Source organism: Cupressus sempervirens, chromosome 11 (assembly GCF_028749045.1).
Source record: "Cupressus sempervirens isolate cs-2001-9-10 chromosome 11, ASM2874904v1, whole genome shotgun sequence".
In the NCBI taxonomy this organism is placed as follows: Eukaryota; Viridiplantae; Streptophyta; class Pinopsida; order Cupressales; family Cupressaceae; genus Cupressus; species Cupressus sempervirens.
The window spans coordinates 28,869,422-28,892,147 of NC_143128.1; positions in this window are offsets into that span (position 1 = coordinate 28,869,422).

Genomic DNA, 22,726 nt, shown 5'->3' on the forward strand with positions numbered 1-22,726 from the left:
TGGAATCACCATTTTTATTATAATTGTCAATGAACGTGACAAAATCCAAAGACAAGGATCCATAGGAGGTAGTTAAGCACATGTCACAAATCCATCGGTCTATGTTGAATAATACCTTTACCTAGAGGGGACATGATGCCAACCTTCCAACAATCCTTGCTATTAGGATGGTTTTATTATTATGTCATGGTATACTCTTCATACATGTTTAGATTTTTTATATGTTATGGTATGTTCATATGGATCATGTTATCTCTTTGGTTGAGATGATTAGATCATGTTGTCATGTTTATGTTCCTAAGGCCATGGTTGGAACTTTGACATTGATCATGGTTTGGTTTCTTAGTATTTAGTACATTGATCATTTGTTGTATTTTTCATGATATTTCTATGTTGCATTTGGAGTTGGCACAGATTGATTGGTTACAGGTGCTCATGTATACTTAGAGATGGTGGTGATGTTGATTTCTCTTGGATTAGAGATGTATTTGTTGAGATGGTTGATGGCTTCAATAAGAAGTGCGAGGGGAATTCTCCTAATATAGACTTGAGAGGAGATTGTTCTCATATAAGGCTTGATAGGAGACTTGGATATCTAGATGAGAATTCTCATTCCCCACTCTTGTCCTACTCAACGGTTTAGTACTTGAGAGGTCTAGCCCATTGTTTCTCTTAGGTGCATTATGTTTATGATTAGCTTTCATGGATGTGGATCTTGAGCTATGGTACACAAGTTAGTTTTAGAGGGTTCATTTGAGAGATATTTTAGCATTGGTTATTTCCTTGTGCATATGTTGTTGTCACGTTGGTTGAGTTTGGGAGATGGCTTTATATTGGCCATATTCCTTGGTTTAAGAATAGTTTATGACTTTGGTATTCTTCTGAGAGGCTTACATCCATGATTAGTTATATAGTATGGTTTGGGGGTTGTTGTGGCTTCTTGTTTGGGATTTTATGAAGGATATCTTACTTGGTACATTTTACATCTAGAGATGTGTGTAGAAGGACATGATACAATTTATGATCTGCATAGTTTCTCTTTGGTCTTGGATATCTTTCTAGATATTCAGTATCACTTACATTGGATTTGAGATTGGTTGGATATTGTAATCACTAATTTTTTTTCATGTATGTCATGTGAGAGATGACATGGTTATTCCTTTATCTCTTTCCTTTGTTGGTTGTGGAGAACTTAGGAGAGTGTTAGAGACTTTTTATGATAGCAGTTATTGCAGATTATTGGTTTATGTGTTGTGGATGTCCTTGATACAACATGGATTCACTTGTTTGAGATGTTTTGAGTGGATTAGCTATAGATTTGGCATTATCTTTTGTAGTGAGAGCTTCATGGTATATATGTGGTAGGTATCTCTCTTGAGACTTGTAATTGCAAGTTATAGATTTGATATGTTGATGATGTGAGATTCACTTGGTAGACCTTTAGAGCTATGGATGGTTGGATGGGTTCGGCACTTGTTGTGGGTGTTATTTAAACTACTGATACATGTGATTACCTTTGTATTATTTTTTTGTTCTTGGAATTTCAGTTGGTTTGGAATTTTATGAATCCTTATGTGAGAGGTTGGGTGGCTTTCTCTTAGGATGACTTCTATGTATGTCCAGTGGAAGTGGCATAATAGGAGGTGGGTTCATTCATGTTTGATATGTAGGATACTTTAATTTTTTTGTGGGTACCAAGATGGAGTACTTGGTGTACTTTTATCCATGGTGGTGGATGTGCTAGGAGGAATTATTTCCTTGTTCCTTTATGCGGCTACAGATTGACCATATGCAATGCATACAAGAAGTAGAATATTGTTGGTATTATATGTGTTGTACACATTGCATAATATTGTTATATTATATTATTTTTATTTTATTATGTAATGTTGCACCTAAGAGCACCTAGATGGGTGTGCAACATGGAGAAATTCTCATAGAATATTCTTGATGAGTTGTATTGTAACATTGTGATAATATTTGATGTAATTATTTAATATTGGGAAAAAGGAATTAAATATCCAATATTAAATGTGGGATCAATGGGTTAGGTAGTACATGGTTTATGTAATACCACTTGGTGGTTTTTTGAGACTTACTACTATATAAGAAGCCACAAGGGTAGTTAGAAAGACAAGATAGAAGGACAAAAGGAAAAGAGGAAAGTTGAGAAAGATAAGACTTGAGAAGTTAGCCAAGGGAATATTTTTGAAGGTTGGAAACATAGCATGGGATGTAAGGATTCATGCTTGTTCACATGGATTTATTTTTTGTGGCTATGGCTTTGAAGGCTTCAATGGTTGTATTGCAATGGTATTTTTTGTTGAATAAATATGGTGATGGATGCTTTTGGAAGTTAGGTTTTTCCCTAAATGAGAGTTTCCTAGGGTATATCTTGTGTCACATTGTTATGGGTATATTATTTATTCTCTTGTATGTGGATTTAAATTACATATTTATTTCAGATTTATTATGGGTTATGTGGAAATGATTATATTTTTTTTGCAAGTTTTCTTGTAGTCTTCATCATACTTAATTTATTTGTACTTCTTCCTCCCTTTTTCAAAATGATCAAAGTAAACTTTATTCCATCTTTCATAATTGAAACTATATTCCTTCTACAATCATGACTATACCCCCTATGATATTTCCAAGGTGTTCCTAACAAAAAATAACAAGAACTCATGTTAACCACATCACACAACACCTCATCCTTGTAAGGTCCAATATTGAACTTAACTTAGCACTTTTGTCTAACTTCAACCATATGATCATCCTAAAACCAACATTATTCCATAAAGAAAAGGGTGTTTAAATATCCCTTTAATCTAAGGTTTTGTACCATCTCATTTGATACAAGGTTATCATTAATACTACTATCCATTATAGCTTTACAACACTTACTTCCTTACTTGTAAATTTTCCTAAACAAGTTTCTCCTTTGAATAGAATCATTCTCCTTCTTAGTTAACATGAGTCTTCTAAACATTAATATTCTCCCATATCATCTGTTTATGCCTTATTGAGGCTCATTCTTAGCTTTCTTCTCATGTGTTACTAGGTTTTATTTATCCTTGCCTCTTCTAGAACCTTGTAACATTGGAAAAATATATGTATAACACTCTCACATTTAAAACAATTAGCTTTGAACTATTTTATGTCACTACCTCTCTAAAAAAATCCTTTGATCATGTTCCTCTTCAATCAAATTTGTCTTTATACCTTTGCGACCAACTTGTTTATCACTTTCCCTAGGGTTTATTTATCTTCTCTTTAAAGTTTCTTCTTTCTTCTAGGCATACTGATAAGAATTCTTACCTACATTGTGCTCCTAAGGGATTAGATTATTGAGAGGGGAGTGAATCAGTAATCAAACAATTAAGAAACTTTTCAACCTGTATACCTTTATCTCAAAAAAAAAATTAATAGAAACACTTAAGCACATCCACGAGATTGACACAAATATTTTGGTATCACATAAAACCAACTTGGGTGAAAATTGTGATGGGAATCAGTACCCACAAATTGTGCACTCTTTTGAAGCATGCCCTATGAGGAGCTTAATCTTGTTATGAGTGTCACCCTATTAGAGGATTTACTGCTATCCTTATTATGAGCTTTACCTTATTAGGAGTAACTTAGTTAAAGGACTTTAAACACTAATTAACTATCATCTTGTTAAAGGATTTATAATAAAGGACCTATTAGGATCCATCTAGTTAAGGGATTTTATTTTTGTAATTGTTAGAGAAAAATAGAAAGAATGATCTATGGAATAACACTACCTTTTTTTAATTAGATCCACTTAAGCTCAATGCACTTCACAACATACTCAACTCTACCCTGGCTTGATCACAACTTGCACTCTTTATTGTACTTTCTCAACCATGCTCAACAACAAAAAATTGTTCATTATTTACTAGTATATATTGGACTTGTAAAGAAACTTGCAACCTCAAATGTTATTATTTCCACATAACTCTTAATAAATCTAAAATAAATAAGTACTTAAAATACACATGCAAGAGAATAGACAACATACCCACAAAAATGTGACATGAGATATACCCTAGGAAACCCTCATTGAGGGAAAAAATGTAGCCTCCAAATGCATCCATCACTTTGTATTATTCAGCAAAAACACCATTAAAATAAAACCACAAAAGTCTTCAAATCCATAGCCACAACCAAGCAATCTATGTGAACAAGCATTAATCCACACATCCGATGCTATTTTTCTGATTGTCAGAAATGCTTCCTTAGCTAACATGTCTCACCTTGTCTTGCTTGACTATCATTTCTTGTCTTTTTTTGCCTTACCTCTAAAACTACCCATGCATTGTCTTTTATAATATCAAGCTTCAACAAAATTGTCAAGTGTTATCACATCACCCATATGTTAAAAACATGTGGTACCTAACCCACTTACCTCACATTTAATTTTGAGCATTTAATTTGTTTCCCTAAATATTTATGCTGAGAGACATACAATGGAAAAAACAAATCCTAGTACAAGAATATTCTAAGGAATAATCTATGTAAGGAAGAAAGATTTGATGGGGTTTGTAAACAAAATTTATTTTTAAAAATCAATTTAAAATAGCAAATGTCATTTGACATTCACAAAACTGATAAAAATCAAATTAAAATATGTAATTTTATTTGGCAATCATAATTATTAACTAATAGAAATAGAAAAGAAATTTGATGGGAGTTATAAACAAAATTTAATTTTAAAAATTAATTTAAACTAGAAAATGTCACTTAGCATTCACAAAAACTTTAAAAACTAAATTAAAACATGTAATGTCATGTTGCTATGTACTTTCTATTTACTTTGTGCTTTCTTAAAATAAGCTAACAAATGAAATATTTAAAATATTAAATGAAAAGTCAAACTAAAATAGAAAATAGAAAAAGACATTCAAAAATTTTTTAAAATACAAACTTAAAATAAATTGTCAAATGATATTCTCAAAAATAAAATATATTAAAACATTATTAAATATGCTAAGTAGGATTTTTCTTTGTCAAATTTGCTTTTTAATTTTTTTCTAGAACTTGTTTTTCAGCAAGTGGTATTTTGCTTTTACGAATGTGTTTTTTTTTTCTTTTCCAAATTTTGTTTTTCTAGAAGTTAGAGAAGAATACAAATAGTCACAGACTCACAAAAGTGTATATAGGTAGTGTAGAACAAGATTTAGTGTGCAAAGAACATTAACCATAAGAGAAACATTCACAAACTAAAACTAAATTCACATATAAGTTTAGACAAAGAAAGCAAACCTCAAAAGAGAAAACACTCCGTGCTTCCTTGATTTTGTAGATGTGTCCTTTGATGTGGATGTATGCTCAATTGCTTGTCCAATTGCTTCAATGGTGGAGATGGGTAATGGAAAATTGGTAGCCTTGTGAGCTCTCAATTTGGCATTATAATGTTAAGATTGATGACTTTGGTTCTCAAAATAGCATGGTAACTTTAGCTCAAGGATTGTGATAAAATGGCCTGGGAATGGATTCAATTTATAGGACACGGGGTAGAGGGATGGAGGGCTAAGCTACAAGGATGGAGAGATGGTTAAGGAGGGCTAAGATGCACTCAAAGGGGAGCACATGGATTGTGCTTGTTTAGCACCAATGGGAAGGTGACACTTGTCACAAGGAGGATGAGTGTGAGAGGATAGGATAAGGGGTTGGTTAAAGGCATGATGAGGGAGATTGAGCATGGAAGAGGGATGTAAGAGTCATGAGTGGGCTTGTAAGAACACTCATGGCTTGGTGGTTGGGATATTTTGGAGAGGGGACTTTGATTTGGTTTAGGAAAGTCTTAAACTTGTTTAGGAAATGTGACATCATTAGGGGGTGGATTAGGCTTGGGTTTAGAATTAGATTAAGGATGTTAGAGATGTGCAAGTAGATGACATTAATGAGGTTGGGTGAGATAGTGGCTAAGCTAGGTTAGTATGGGTGGATGGGGTGGATTAGGCTAAATGGAGGATTAGGGATAGGCTAGGGGTTTTTAGATTTGAGGATTTTATTTATCAAATAGATTTATTTAATAAATGGGGATTTTTGGAATTAGATAGGACAAAAGGATTTAATTGATAAATGATAGGTTATTTGATTTATCAATTTAGGACTATAGATGATTAATTAAATTAGTCGGCTAGGGGATGGCAAAAGGATTAATTAAATAGGAATTTAATTAATGATGTCTTTAGAGATAACTAAATAGGATTACCAAAGCAGTGTAATCAAATTTGCGTGTCTACATTTTGCCCCTCTTTGACATAGTGTTGAGATAACACTATTTCAAAGAATTTCAAGTGAAGACTACATGAGGAAGATGTTTTAGCAACAAGGTTGCCCCAGTCTCGGATAAGAAGAGGACAGACTAGACTTAGATGATGCCCCCTCAAGAAGGTGGCAGAGAGAGAAATGAGGCTCGACGGCTTCTTGAAAAGTACAAGAAATTGAGACAAGCAGAGACACAGATTGGCAAAGAGGAGGGGCCGAATTAGCTCAAACTCTCACTATGGGAGAATGATAAAGGAGAATCAGAGGCACAATAGTAAAGCAAGCTTAAGACTTTCCAGGATTGGGGGGGGGCAGATGGAGGAGCAGAGCGCTATAAAAGGAATCCATGGTAGGGAGATGGATGATGGAATGATAAAGCTGGTGCAACATGATTTCAAAGAGTCAGATTGGTGGAAGATGGTTTTTAGAGATCCCTAAGACTAGGATTGGGGATCTCGAAAGATGAGGCTTGGTGGATTGATTAGATTGGTGGATCCCTAAGACTAGGATTGTGGATCCCTAAAGCTAAGCGTGAGGATTGATTCAAAGAGATACTGATGCATAAGCTAGGGGAGGAGTGACAGATGCTGGAGATGGATGGGGGTTAATGAAGATGAAGGGAATCCATTGAATCTTTTTTGAGCGGGGGGGATACTTCAAAGAGAAGTACCACCATGTAGTTGAGCACTAGATTTGCTATAGGACTATTGGTTAATTGTCAAGGTTACCAAGAACATCAAGGCCTTTTCACCAACCGTCCAGAGGACTGACAAACTGACTCAAAACAAACACACAAGGATTGCCCCAGTATCACACATGAATCCCAGAGGAAGCAGCATGGAAACGACACTAGGTAACCCACAAGCAGAAAAGAAAAACAAACAAAAGACCTAATCAAGACCTTATGCTCAGATTGCTGCATTCGCAATATACCATGATATGGAAGATCGTGGCAACCTTGAGGAGGGAACAAAAGATTTTTTGGAAAAGATATTTCAAGACCCAAAAGGGAAGATTCCAAATCAAAAGGAAAGTGAAAATCCAAAAGAGAGTCGTTTGCCAACGAGATGGGTAGGACGAGGTACTAACGGACCAAGATCAGACATGAGGAAAGCTATATCCTGCATGGATCTATTGGAGAGCACCTATGCTGACGGATCTGGATGAGTGATGCGTCTAACAAGCTAAACTAAGAAGGATAACACTTTGGTGACAGGAGATCTAGCTAAAGGATGCATTGGAATAGCTAACCAAGATGTGCGATGTGTGCAAGATGTTGATCAAATATGAACTGACACGAACATTGGATAGATATAATGGTACTAAGCTAAAGAGTATGTGCAAGCTAACAAACCAGGATATGTTACAAATGTACAAGGTTTTGTTCATGTTTCGGTTTTATGAGATGGAAATATTTGTGAAGGGTGGGATGTCTATAATAGTTGATAGGTGGATAGGTAGATGGTTTGCAAAAAGCTTAAGTGAAAATGGGGTTCTTTGTGTGCATGTGATAGGATACAAGCTAGGATACAAGATTATTTACAAGCTGGAATATGGTACAAGCTTTGGACAAGATTCAGATATACAAGGTATGGTACAAGATTTACAAGGTATAATACAAGCTTTGGTACAAGATTTTACAAGCTGAGGTATAAGATTTTACAAGCTGTACAGGAGGTATTTATAAGCTTCATCAGATTTTGGATATTTGGTTGGAACACCAAAGGAACAAGCAGGTGTGTTATGGGATGGTGAATGGATGGATGAGGGATAGGATAGTGATAGATAATGGATTAGTCTTAGTACACAAGGTGCCTGAATTACCAGGTTTTCACCAAAGTACCTATCCAAGGCGCTTGAATTGCCAAGTTTTCACCATTGGATGCTTATTTCTCTTTACTATTTTTTTGTATTTTTCAAAAGTTGAGTATACCAAGGATCTTCAAGCATAGAACTTCTTGAGATGAATGATGTTAGTAGCATCATTCAAGAGTTCTCCTTCTGGTGTAGATAGCTGATAGGCTCCGAAGCCAAAGGATGCAGTGACAACATAAGGACCAAGCCATGTAGGTTCAAACTTGCCTCTCTTTTCTCGATCTGCTTAGACTTTCATGTTTTCTTTGAGGACCATGTCACATGGCTGAAAGTGTCATGGAAGCACCTTCTTGTTGAAATTCCTTTTGAGATGAGTTTGATAGACTATGAGATGATCATAAGCTTGTTGTCACTTCTCATCTAAGAGATCTAGCTAGGTGAGCCGAGCTACTCTGTATTCTTCATCTGATATTTGCCCTCGCAAAGATATGTGCAATGAGGGAAGTTCAACCTCTATGGGTAGTACCACTTCAGCACCATAGACTAAGGAGTATGGAGTTATTCCTTTGGATTTATGGAAGGAGGTTGATAGGCCCATAGAACTGGATTTATTTGTAGGTGCTAATCATGGCCGGAATCATTGACAACTTTCTTTAGGATTTTGAGGAGGGTTTTGTTAGTTGCCTCTGCCTGGCCATTACCTTGTGGGAAGTATGGGCTAAAAAAGCGGTGATGGATGCGGAGGGAAGTGCATAATTCTTCCATGTTGAGCTTTTCAAAGTTACCTCTGTGGTCAATGGAGATGGTGGATGGGATGCCAAAGCGGAAAACAATGTGGTACAAGATAAACTTGGAGACCTAAACTCCTATAGCTGAGACTAGGGGGACTGCTTCCACCCACTTAGTGAAATATTCTAGAGCTGTTATTATCCATTTATGTCCATTAGATGAGAGAAGTGTGATAGTTCCAACTAGATCAAGGTCCCAACAAGCGAAAGGCCAAGGTGGTGCAATAGGCTGTAGATCTTGTGTGGGAGCATGCACAAGATTTGCGTGCTGCTGACATGGGAGACACTTTCTGACAAAGTCACAGGAGTCTTCTTCAATGGTAGGCCAATAGTAACTTGCTCTAAGGATTTTTTGTGCTAGGAAAATACCACTTATGTGGGCACCGCAAAGTCTGGAGTGTACTTCTTTTAATGCCATCGCGGCCTCATTTTCATCTAAACATCGAGAGAGAGTATCGTGATAACCCTGATGATATATGGTATTGGCTATGACAACATAGTGGGATGATTTTTGGATGAGATTCTGGTGTTGGATACGTGTGAGGTGAGGGGATATGATACCATCGTTAAGGTAAGCTTGAATCTCATGGTACCAAGGGGATTGGGGACCAACCAAGATACAAACATGATTTGAATCCTCATTTGCATAGGTGGGTGTGAGGAGCTACTTGACTAAAAACTCATACTATGTAGCTACTTGGGGAATTTCCAAGAGCGAGCCGATAGTAGCCATAGCATTTGTTGCTTTGTTCTGCACTCAAGGCACTTGTGTAAATTGAATCTTTGTAAAATGTTGGGTTAGCTTATCAACTAGCTCTTTGTAGGGTAATAGCTTTTCATCATTGGTTTGATATTCATTTAGGACTTGCTTGATGATGAGCTAAGAATTACCAAAGATTTGTAACTTAGTGGTGTTCCATTCTGCAACTATCTTTAATACTACTACGAGAGCTTCATATTCTACTATATTGTTGGTGCCTGGGAATTGTAGCTTGAAGGCTTTTGGAATGTAATCTCCTTGAGGTGTAACCAACAATATTCCTACTCCTGATCCATGAGATGTGTATGAGCCATCAAAATAAAGTTTCCATGGGGGCTATTCTTCAATTAGATAGATATGCTCATCTGGAAATTCTGTGATCAAAGGATATGCATCTATTAGAGGTGCATCAACTAGGTGATCTGTTATAGCTTGCCCTTTGATTTCCTTTTTGTCCACATACTGGACGTCAAATTTGCTAAGGAGCATAACCCATTTAGCCAAACGGCCTGTAAGTGTTGTTCTAGAGAGCATATACTTGAGAGGGTCTATCTTGTAGACTAGTTGGATGTATGACTTAGCATGTAGTGGCAAAGCTTTTGAGTTGAGAAAACAACTGCCAAACAAGCTTTTTCTATAGGAGTATAATTGAGTTCATAACCAACTAGGGTTCTACTGATATAGTAGATGGCTCTTTCTCTTCCGTAGTCATCAAGCTATGCTAGAAGTGCCCTTAGAGCAGTAGGCATTGCTGATATGTAAAAAATCAAGGGATGACCAAGAACTAGTGGAATCAAGGTAGGGGGATTGGTGAGATACTGCTTGAGCTGGTCGAAGTTGCACTGACATAAAGGATCCCACTTGAAGTTTTCATCCTTCTTCACTAAATGTGTAAATGGTGTACACTTATCTGCAAGTTGGGAGATGAAGCGTCGAATGGATTGAAGCTTTCCCTAAAGAGAGTGAAGTTGTCACAGTTTCTAGGGAGGAGGCATGTCTAAGATAGCCTTGACCTTCTTGGGGTCAATCTCTGTACCTTGTTTAGAAACTATAAAGCCTAGAAGCTTGCCAGATGTGACCCCAAAGACACACTTCTTTGGATTCAGCATGAGATGATATTTGGCTAACCTATCAAAGACTTTCTCCAAGTCAGCAAGATGATCCATGAAGGTATGAGATTTGACCAAGATATCATCCAGATAATCCTCCAAAATGCTATGGATAAGATCATGGAAAATGGTTGCCATAGCTCTTTGATCGGTAGCCCCAGCATTCTTTAGGCCAAAAGGCATCATGTTGTAGCAAAAGGTTCCCCAAGGGGTAGTGAATGCTATCTTATGTTAGTCCTCTTCTGCAATCTTGATTTTATTATACCTGGAAAATCCATCCATGAGGGACAAAATTTCATGTCCAGCTGTAAGATCTACAATCATATCTATGTTGGGCAAGGGAAAATGATCCTTTGGACAAGCTTTGTTAAGATCTTTGAAATCAGTGCAGATTATGATGTCACTAGAAGGGTTAGTGACAGGGACCATGTTGCAGATCCACTCTCAGTAGTTGATAGGTCGGATAACCTTAGCAGCTAACATTCTTTCTAATTCAGCTTTGACCAGTAATGCAACCTTGGGGTGCATTTTTCTAAGCTTTTGTCTGACAGGCTTGATCTTTGGATCGACTGCAAGATGATGGACTACAAGCTTTGGATCAAGTCCTAGCATTTCTTGATATGACCATGCAAATCAGCCAATATTCTTTCTTAAGACCTCAAAGAGGAGGTTAGCTTGGGCTTGTGATAGGGATGCAGCAATGTGAACAAGTCTGGGGATCTCTAAAGAATCGATGTTGACTTCTCTAGTAACCTCAATTAGAATAGAAGACACCTCTGGTCGATTATCTTGAGGAGGCAATGCTAAATCCTCATGTTTTGCTTGTGACTCTAGATTTTCTTGCTGAGGGGCTTTCTTCGCTACCTTAGCTAGTCTCAGATTCACCCTAGTTCTAGTTTTGGGTGTATCAGAACTAGGTTGGGGATTTTCTCCAAAATACCCCTTAGGATCTAGCTTATAGATATAGGCAGAATCTGGCTTTGTTTTCTTGTGAGGAGTTTTGGCTCCCATGAATCTCAGAAGTGCTTCCTCTAATGTAAACTCATCAATGTGTATGACGCTTGGTTGGTCCCAATCTATGAGTTGTAGATAGGCGAGTGGTAGGTCAATGAGGTGGATGGACAGTTCTTGGAGAACAGAGTCTCCGAGGAAGATTTGGTCTGGGATATTGTCGTAGGCTCTTTTTTCAACTTCCTCAGGAATGTTTATAATTTTGACAAGGTCATGGTGAATGTTCAAAAAAGCGTGACCATTCTCATTGGTGCCCCCAGTTGTGAGTATGCCAAAGCCAAGACCTGACTTTGATTCCCACTTGTGTGTGTCGATAGGGCACTGCATGCCTCTTTCTTCTAGTCCTAGACCACCACCTTGATAGTTCCATTTGTTAGTGATGATCTTATGTTCTTTGGGATACTTTTGGCTGAAGTTATCAAGGCATGCTTGATTTCTTAGAGGTGCATCCTTATGTAACCAATTGTTGATGTATGGGGTGAGCTCCTCATGAAGAGGGATTTTTGAGGATACAAAGGTTGTTGGGCCAAACTGTTAGTATTGAGGAGGTGGAATCTCCTTAGCTTTGTGATATGTTGATCATCCATGGGCGTGTGGATCAAGTGGGAGTGCCCCGACAGCAAATGCATCTGACAAACTATACTTTCCACAGCCTTTGTTATTGATCTTCACGGTAGATAGGGTGGAGGCAAGGATGGTTTCTGGGTCATTACAAGTGTGGGATGAACTGGCGATGGCTGTCCCGATATCAATTCCAGAGTAATGGTTTGTATATGAAGCTTCAACTGCATTGCAGTAAGCAAAGGGTTCTGGATCGGCATGGATGGTTACCTCAGTGCCTTGATGCAAAAATTTGATGCACTGATGGTAAGTGGATGGAACGGCTTTCATGGCATGAATCCATGGGCGACCAAGGAGGATGTTAAATGGTTGGTTTAGATCAATAACATGGCAGAGTGTTTCTTGGATGACTGGTCCAACCTTGATTGGCAGCAAAATAGTTCCTTCTGTGGTTCTTTCCAAGTTGTCATAAGCTTTGATGGTGATAACCTCACTGATCATATCTACCTTAGTATACCCAGATTTTTTTATGAATTTTAGGGTGCAAATATTCAAGGTTGATCCATTATCTATCATTACTCTTTTTATGGAAAAATTGGATACCATGATGGCTATGCGAAGCAGAAGGGTGTGATCTGGCTCGACCACAGGTATGTCGGTGGGTTTGAAAGATAGGGCACATGAGGATGAAAGGTGTCCAACAAGATTACAAAAATTAGTAGCATTGATATCTGAAGGGACACGAGATTCTATGAGAGCACTATCAAGGATGTCTTTGTACACAGGACTAGTGCGGAGAAGGTCTAAAATGGGGATTTGGGCTAGCATGTTCCCAAGGTGTTCCAAGATATTGTACCAGCTTTTTGATGGAGCTAATGGTGCTGATAAAACTAGTGGGCCTATGATGTTAAATCATGATCTTTGAGTGGTGACGGCACACTCATTGTCTGGTCCTTAGATATTGATAACATTGACAGAAGGCTCTTTCTCAGATATACAACCTATGAGGCTACCATAGTCTATATAGGATGAAGTGCGGTCATTGTTCTTCCCATGCTATTGGTTTGGCTGGCGGTTGTTGGTGTTGTTGTTGTTGTTTTGGATAGGTTCTTTTCTAGGATTTTGGTTATTGTGAGGAGGAAACACATTTTGATAGATCTACAAGCCTGCATTGGGAGAGGTTTGTGCTCCAACTGTGATTTCTTTCCGATCAATGAGGTCCTACACATAATCTTTCAGTTTCATGCATCTGAGGGTGGTGTGACCTTTTACCCTATGAAATTTTTAGTACTCATTGTCTTTGTACCATGCAGCTTTGGATTGGCCTGGATCAATTTGTTGGGTAGGATGAAATTGGATGAGGTTTTCCTTGACTAATTTCTCAAAAATGACATCTAATGGCTCACCAAGGGGTGTATAGTTTCTAGGTGCAGGTTGGAATATGGTCTTTTGCCTTGCAGCTACATTGATGGCATTAGCTTGATTGCTAGATCCTCGGAAGTTGGGTCTTGGATTGTGGTTTTCATAGCTTTGGTTACTCTATTGTTGGTAGTTGATAGCTTGTTGATTGTTTGGTTGATATGGTGGGTTGGACTGATTTTGAGAAGGACCAACAATATTCACATGTCTGGTGTTAGTGATGCCATCTATTGCAACGTGCTTGTTTTTGTTCCAATACCTAGAATTTTCATTGGAATGTGATTGATTTTGGTTGGTTTCTTTGTAAATCTTGACCACACCATATTTGATGAGTCCTTGCTCAAGGATCATTCCTTTCTCATTGATATCTTTATAGGTCTACAAACAGTTCATGGTCATGTGGTGAGCAGAGTTGGGATGGGCATTATCAATAAACATTTTCACCACATGGCCCTCTGGCAAGGTGTAAGATATGCGGGTGGTAAGGGTTTTCCATCTTTGCATGTATTCGGCAAGGCTTTCTCCACCTTTTTGCTTACTGTGGACAAGGTCAACTATTGATAACTCTATTTCAACAAGATGGGCATATTGGGCTACAAATGCCTTAGACAATTTAGCAAAGTTTTTAATTGTGCCATATGGGATTCTATAAAACCATTCAAGAGCTAGTCCGACCAAGCTTTTGGGAAAGAGGCGTAAGAGGAAGATGTCACTATATGCCACTTCTTGGTAGTGCATGTAAAATTCTTTGATGTGGGTGACTGGGTCTCCTTTTCCTCTAAATTTGTCAAATTTAGGTATTTCAAAATGCTTGAGGAATGGAGTCATAGTAATGGCTCTATCAAATGGATAATGACACACAGTCTCAAACTTGAATGTCTTCGGATCATTCCCTTCTTGGATGGCTTTCAGATCTGTCTTCATTTGTTCCCATTCTAAATTAATAGGTGATGGCTGGGGTGCCCCCAATGTAGGAGTTCCTTGAGGTAGGTATGTGCTAGATGGGGTCATTGAATATGGATGGCTGTGAGGAATTTGCTGATAGGGATTGTACATTGTTTGGGTAGCTGCATGGTGGATGATGGGTTGCTAAGGTGGAGGTGGCACATATTGTTGCATGTGCTATGAGGCTTGCTGTTGATATGCGATTTGAGGTTGGGATTGAGGAACATAATCTGGCTATGGGATAAATGGATTGCTTTGTAGAGGTAAGGTATAAGATGATTGTGAAGCTTGGGGAAAGGATCAAGGGGGTTGTGGAACTTGACTTTGAATTTGAGAAGTTTGACCAATATATGTGGGTTACGCCCCCATTTGGGATGGTATTTACAAATAATTGGTGGTTGGCTAGGGTGGTGGATTACCTCCTAGAAGTGGCATTGAAAAGTAGTTGGTAATAGGAGGTAATGGATTAGTTAGTGGTGGAGGTGGTGGGAATTGAAAGCTTGGGAATGGAACTGAAGGGGTTTGATAGCTTGGTGGCTGGATTTGAAAGCTTCATAGAGTGGTGGCAGGAGCTTGGGTCACTTGAGAGCTTGGAAGAACATTGGTGGTAGCTTGTGCAGTTTGATAGCTTTGTGGAGTGAGGGTAGTAGCTTTTCGATTTGTGGCTGATGGCATTGAGCTCCAAGGACCTAATGGAAATGACAGAATTATGCTTTGGGCTGCGGTGAACAAGCATGGGGTGATAAAAGGTTGATTACTTGGCCCCATAGGTGGTATTCCTGTTGTATATTGCTGAGGTTGACCAAAGATGCTAGCATTGATTTGGGAGATGGGTGGATTTGGAAGGCTAGGTTGGAAAGTAGCAGCAGCAATAGTGAAGGGAGTGAATGATGAGGTGTTTTGGGTGAAGGGGGTTTGGGATGGAGTGGTATGGACCAAGGATGGAGTGGTGGTGGCTGGGTTGGCTTGTGGAATGGAGATTTCAACTTGGGTAGAGGATGGTATGTTTGGGTCTGTTGGATCATATGGATTGGCTTGAGGCTCTTCTTTTGGCACATATTGAGGATAATTTGAATCATAAGAGCCTATGGGTGGTAGCAGCTACCCAAACAATGGGTGAGATGGATCTGATAATGGAGGAGGTCTTCCAAAGTCGAAGGCTCCTACACTGTCCCTTCAAAAGTTAGCCATGATTGTTTCTTTTTTCTTGTCTATAATGGCATTCACCAATACTACATTTCTTGGTTGGTTCATGAAAGCTTCAATAGGTGATGGTATAGTGTTCTCTAGGCTGGAGGATGGTTGAGTGCTCAAGGGGAGTGATGTTGTTTGAACCAAATAATAGGGCTCCATTGTTTCCTTCTTCTTCTTGGCTAAGAAAGTGACAGGTGGCATGAAAATGCAAAATGTTCCTAGCGATGAGATGCAACAATGCTGATGGATGCAAAGGGGGAAGGCTTTTCTATGCAAATGATTTCCTAGGTTGAGGCAAAGCTGTATGACAAAACCTAAAGAGGATTGGGTTGGGGATTCTAACTTCAAAGATATGTTGCCAAAGCACAAAAGGTCTAGTTTCCTATGTGCAAGCTTGGTGGTGATTATGTCAACTTAAGGATAGACTAATGATCCTTTAGGAAAAACACGAGATTGACCACTTGTGGATCCCAACCTTAAGATCAAGGTGATGAGGGATAACAAGTCACAAAGCTAGATTACCCTAGACAAAGCTCTGTCAAAGGGATAACCTTGGTGAGATTGGTGGATTTGGAAGATGTTAGGAATGGCAAACTTTGGCAATGTGACAACAATTTTCAAAGCATGGATGCGAATGATTTTTGGATTTCTGGGTAGATGGTTTGGTTCTAAATGAGATGGATGAGCTAAAATGCTTAACGGGATGACCTAGAATGGCTGGCTTTCCTACAAAGATGACTCTAAGATGCAGCTTAGGCAAGAAAATGTGGAGAAACAAAGGGGTCTAATCATAGAAATCATGCCTTGTTGGTAAGGCATAAGCAGGGTTAACTCCTAGATGTTGGCTAAATTTGATAGTGTGATCTAACCAGGCTTCTTGAAGGGCTTTGTTGGTAGCTTTGTCTTCTGCTTTATGAAGTTTGGCAATTCGAGGGCTTGGTGTTATTTCCTTTCTCTTGGCTAAAAGTTCTTGGTATGCCTGAGATGGCTTGAGTTTGACTTTGTGAAGCCTCTGTTTGGGTTTGGGTTGTTCTGACATAAATTCCTAAATTTTCTTGGCTTTGAGAGATGTCAGTTGTTTTTCTTCGACTCGTTCAACTTTTGGAACAGACAGTGACTATGGTAAGTGTGCCCTAAACTAGGATCGACCAAGTTTGGCAAACATTCATTCAACAAAATAAAAAATAATCAAGCAATAGATAGGAACAACCAGATAGAAGTTTGTGATTCTCAGAATGTGATACTTGCGCCAAGGAGTGTGTATGTTCTACAAATGTTTCGATCAATCACTTCAAACACATTAACATCCTAGATGGTTGTCTGCAAGGCTGACAGTTGGTTTAGCTAGGGAGTCCTCGATATACCCAAGGTACATGAGGCCCAAATCCATAGATGAAACCAAAAAGATATCACACAGCTGAGAGGAGTGGTAACCCTCTTCTCCTCTTTCACTTCTCAAGGGTATCAAGTTTCTTGAGGCTTAGCCTGAGTGACAAAATCTTGATCCCAAGAGAGATGTCTTTAGATTCACCTCCCGATTCTTATACTTCGCTGGAACGTTGGAGTTGAGGTCGTCCCAAGGGGTGATGAAATCCCCAAGTAGGCCTCCTAAAAATTTAAACAAGATTTTGGATCCTAACCTTATGCACCCAAGATGGCCTCAAAAGACGACAAGGGGAGAGAAGACTTGGATGATCTTGAGCTAAAAAATATGCTTGTTCTTTTACCAACTGACTCTTATGTGTGCTGATCTAGACTTTGCAAGCACTCATGTTTAAGATGCAAATGTTCAATTCCAACTGGAAATGCACCAACAAAAGTAAAATCGATCAAAGAATGCAAGCAAGAAGAAGAGTTAGGGTCAAAAAAAGCACACTCGCGCGCCTGGAGGCCCTCCACGTCAAGTTTTGATTGATTTTCTTTAAGGCATTGAAGATTGAGTGTGAGTTTATTTTAAGCCCAAAACAAAGATATGTGAAACTTGATTTCAAGCGCGCGCCTGGAGGCCCTCCACGTCAATATTTGTTCAAATTTTAATGTCAAAATGAAGTGTTAGTGACTAATGTGCATTCAAGGAATTTTCTAAGTTAGAAAAACTAATAAAAAAACAAGTTTGATCTTTGTGGAGCACTTAACACCCTCTTAGGTGGACCCATCCCCATAGATGGTGCTGAGATTGCAACCAATGGTTAAATTGATGGGTGATTAAAGAGGGTGAGTCCAACTAAAAACTCACTTAGAGCATCTTTATTTGGTTTTTATAATTTAGGAAGTTTCTAGAATGTAGATTCTTTTTATGCTCGAAAATTGAAGTGTGAGATATTGTATTGATTAATTGATCATTTGCATTCAAGATTGAGTTTGTTTGTTTTAAACATGCATTCCAAGAAAAGTTGATTTTAATCTATGGCATTCAAGATCATGTTTGAGCAACATTCATTCAAAAGAAAAATGTTTAAACATTCAAGTTCATTTTAGCAATGTGCATTCAAAGACAAGTGTTTAAACATTCAAGTTCATTTTTTAAGCGCATTAAAATCATATAAAGAGAACCTACAAAAAATATGATTAGTGGTTTCATATGTGCTCCAACCTACAATAGCTACAAAAAGACAATTTGATTAGTAACCCAAAAATCTCAAAATTTGAAGCTTAACTATGGGAAAAATAAAATCAACTTTTTTTGTTCCTTTTCCTAGGCATAAAAATGCTTTAAAAAAACCTCTACTCTATGGAACCACCAAAAGTTAAAATTTGATTTATACTCTTTTTTTTTTTTTTTTTTAAATAACTACAAAGTGCAGAAACAAAGATGTTAAAATAGAAATGCAACAAAGATAGGCAGAGACGACAGTTCATTAGGCACAGACGCCAAACTGCAGAGACGCTGATCTGCGGAGACATCGATCTGCAGAGATGTTGATCTGCAAAGATGACAGTTCAGGTTGGCAGCAGTGGAGATGACAGTTCAAGTTGGCGATGATGGAGATGACAGTTTAGGTTGGCGACGGTGGAGATGATAGAGTATCTAGCAGAGATGACAGTTTGCGAGTGTAGATGCCAATTTGTAGAGATGACAATTGAGGTTGCAGAGACAATAGAATAGCTGGCAGAGATGACAGTTTGTAGGCACAGATGCCAATCTGTGAAGACGATAGTTGAGGTTGCAGAGACGACAGAATAGCTAGTGGAGACGACAGATTGCAGGCGCAAACACCAATCTGCGAAGACGACACTGTGTGAAAAGAACTAAAATGCACGGATTTTTTCAAAAAAAAAATTAATTAATTTTCGAGTTTTTAGAGGGTATGTCTTCTTCCTAAGTGTGCCTCTCAACTTGCAAAAACAAAAAAAACACCCTACAACCTACTCAAACAACAACAAGCATTAGAGGGTTAGTTTATAAAAGCAACATGTAGATTGAAATGGATAAATAAATGACCCATAGTGGGGTTCCACCGGGCATGCCAAAATGTAGAACAAGATTTAGTGTGCAAAGAACATTAATAATAAGAGAAACATTCACAAACTAAAACTAAATTCACATATAAGTTTAGACAAAGAAAGCAAACAAGAAATGCAAACCTCAAAAGAGAAAACACTCCATGCTTCCTTGATTTTGTAGATGTGTCAATTGATGTGGATGTATGCTCAATTGCTTACCCAATTGCTTCAATGGTGGAGATGGGTAATGGCAAATTGGTAGCCTTGTGAGCTCTCAATTTGGCATTATAATGTTAAGATTGATGACTTTGGTTCTCAAAATAGCATGGTAACTTTAGCCCAAGGATTGTGATAAAATGGCTTAGGAGGGGATTCAATTTATAGGCCAAGGGGTAGAGGGATGGAGGGCTAAGATGCAAGGATGGAGAGATGGTTAAGGAGGGCTAAGATGCACTCAAAGGGGAGCACATGGATTGTGCTTGTTTAGCACAATGGAAAGGTGACACTTGTCACAAGGAGGATGAGTGTGAAAAAATAGGATAAGGGGTTGGTTAAAGGCATGATGAGGGAGATTGAGTATGGTAGAGGGATGTAAGAGTCATGAGTGGGCTTGTAAGAGCACTCATGGCTTGGTGGTTGGGATATTTTGGAAGGGACTTTGATTTGGTTTAGGACAGTCCTAAACTTGTTTAGGGAATGTGACATCATTGGGGGGTGGATTAGGCTTGGGTTTAGGATTAGATTAAGGATGTTAGAGATGTTCAAGTGGATGGCATTAATGAAGTTGGGTGAGTTAGTGGCTAAGCTAGGTTAGTATGGGTGGATGGGGTGGATTAGGCTAAATGGAGGATTAGAGATAGGTTAGGGGTTTTTAGATTTGAGGATTTTATTTATCAAATAGATTTATTTAATAAATGAGTATTTTTGGAATTAGATAGGAGAAAAGGATTTAATTGATAAATGATAGGTTATTTGATTTATGAATTTAGGACTATAGATGATTAATTAAATTAATCAGCTAGGAGATGGCAAAAGGATTAATTAAATAAGAATTTAATTAATGATACCTTTAGAGATAACTAAATAGGATTACTAAAGCGGTGTAATCAAATTTAGGTGTCTACAGGTAGATTTGGTAGAAAAATAAAATAAGAAAATAGATAACTCATATAAAAAAATAACATAAGAAAATAGATAACTCTCATTTTTCTAAATTATAATAAGATATTTCTATATTCTCTTTATATTTTTCAATTAGAAATATCACTATGCTTAGTTAGAAAAGAAAATATAATAATATAGAAACAACTTTCTTTTCAATGATAACAATAAATTCTAGAGAAAAACAATATGGAAAATGGATCATCAAATTTTTGAAAATATTAATTTATAATCTATTAAATATGTATTTATAATTATTTTTCAAATAAAATTTTATTTTATTTTTTGAAGTAATATTTTAAATCACAACTTCACCCTTAATTGAGACCTAAACTCTAACAAAAAATGGTCATGTCTCAAATCACAATATTACCCTAAATAAATTTAAACTTACCCAACAAAATTGAGACTTGGCTCTAATACTAAATTAAGTTGAAATCTAAATTTAACCATAACTCCACCTCTAATCTTAATGAAATGTTAATCATTATTTATCTAATATATTAGATATTAGAATTCATGTTTACTTAACTTTGAGAGACATAAAGAGAAGGTACACAATAGTGAGCTCAAAGAGAGAGAGAGAGAGAGAGAGAGAGAGAGAGAGAGAGAGATTATGTGAGGGAAACATGGGTGGGTGCTTGTGTGTGTGTGTGTGTGTATAGAGAGAGAGAGAGGCTGATTAGGCGGTATACATAGAGAGGTAATGGATTGTAGAGGGAGGGAGATATTGAGAGAGAGATATGGGGGAAGGGATAAAGAGACAAGGAGGGAGAGGGAGAGAGAGATTGGGGCATATAAATATATATACAGATATGGAGAAAGAGAGCGAGAGAGAGAGAGAGAGAGAGAGGGGGGGGGGGGGACATATCTAGAGACATAGATAAAGGAGGGTTGTGAGTTAGAGAGAATTTGAAGGGGGAATATCTAGAGAGAGAGAGAGGCAAGGGATCATTTTTTTTAATAGGGAGAGCTTAGAGATTGGGGTAGAGAGAGGGATAAGATGGGGGGAGAGAGAGACAGAGAGAGATATTATGTGAGGGAAACATGGGTGTGTGTGTGTGTCTAGAGAGAGAGAGAGAGAGGGTGATTAGGCGGTATACATAGAGAGGTAATGGATTGTAGAGGGAGGGAGATATTGAGAGAGAGATATGGGGGAAGGGATAAAGGAGACAAGGAGGGAGAGGGAGAGGGAGATTGGGGCATATAAATATATATACATATATATATATATATATATATATATATATATATAGAGAGAGAGAGAGAGAGAGATAAAGGAGGGTTACGAGTTAGAGAGAATTTGAAGGAGGAATATCTAGAGAGAGAGAGAGGCAAGGGATCCTTTTTTTAATAGAGAGAGCTTAGAGATTGGGGTAGAGAGAGGGATAAGATGGGGGGGGGGGAGAGAGAGAGAGAGAGAGAGAGAGAGAGAGAGAGAGAGAGAGAGAGAGAGAGAGAGAGAGAGAGAGAGAGAGAGAGAGTAGGGGTGACTATAGAGAGGGAGAATAGTTAAGGGAGGGAAGGAGGGAGAGAGAGAGGGAGACTATAAAATTGACCATAATTCTAACCATAACCTAAGTGTTAAGTCTAACTCTAACCCTACCGATAATCTCATCCTTAAACTCTAATTATAAACTTTATACATAATATGAACCCAAATGAATAATAATCTAAATACTAACCATAATCCTAACACCCAATCATAATGATAACCCTAACCCAATTAAACTTTAAAAATAATAGTTAAAATAATAATATTAATGATGAAGGCTGCTTCCCTTAATATCATAAACACATAACAAAAACAAAGAAACAATAGAAAATGCGAGAACAAAATATGGACTTCTTATTTGCACCACAAATGGGGAATTAAAAAATTCATAAGTACAATATGCTAACCCACATGGGCACCTTCATTATAGTAATCTACAAGACAAGCTACCAATTATCACCTAGAGCTATCCTAGATAATGTTCAGGCCTTTCTAGAATAAGCAATTTTATGCCACCCAGGAAGGTTCTAGAGAATGACACTTAATACCTAGGGTGACAGACCCTGACAATACATATAGAGTTGGCCAAATACATCTTTGACAATTATTTTAGATATTTGAGGTAGCCCAACTTTGGAAGGCCATAACTCTCAAACCGTTGCTTAAATTGGCTATTATAACCACTTTTCACAAATGTGAGCTCCTGATCTACAGGTTGAAAACCACA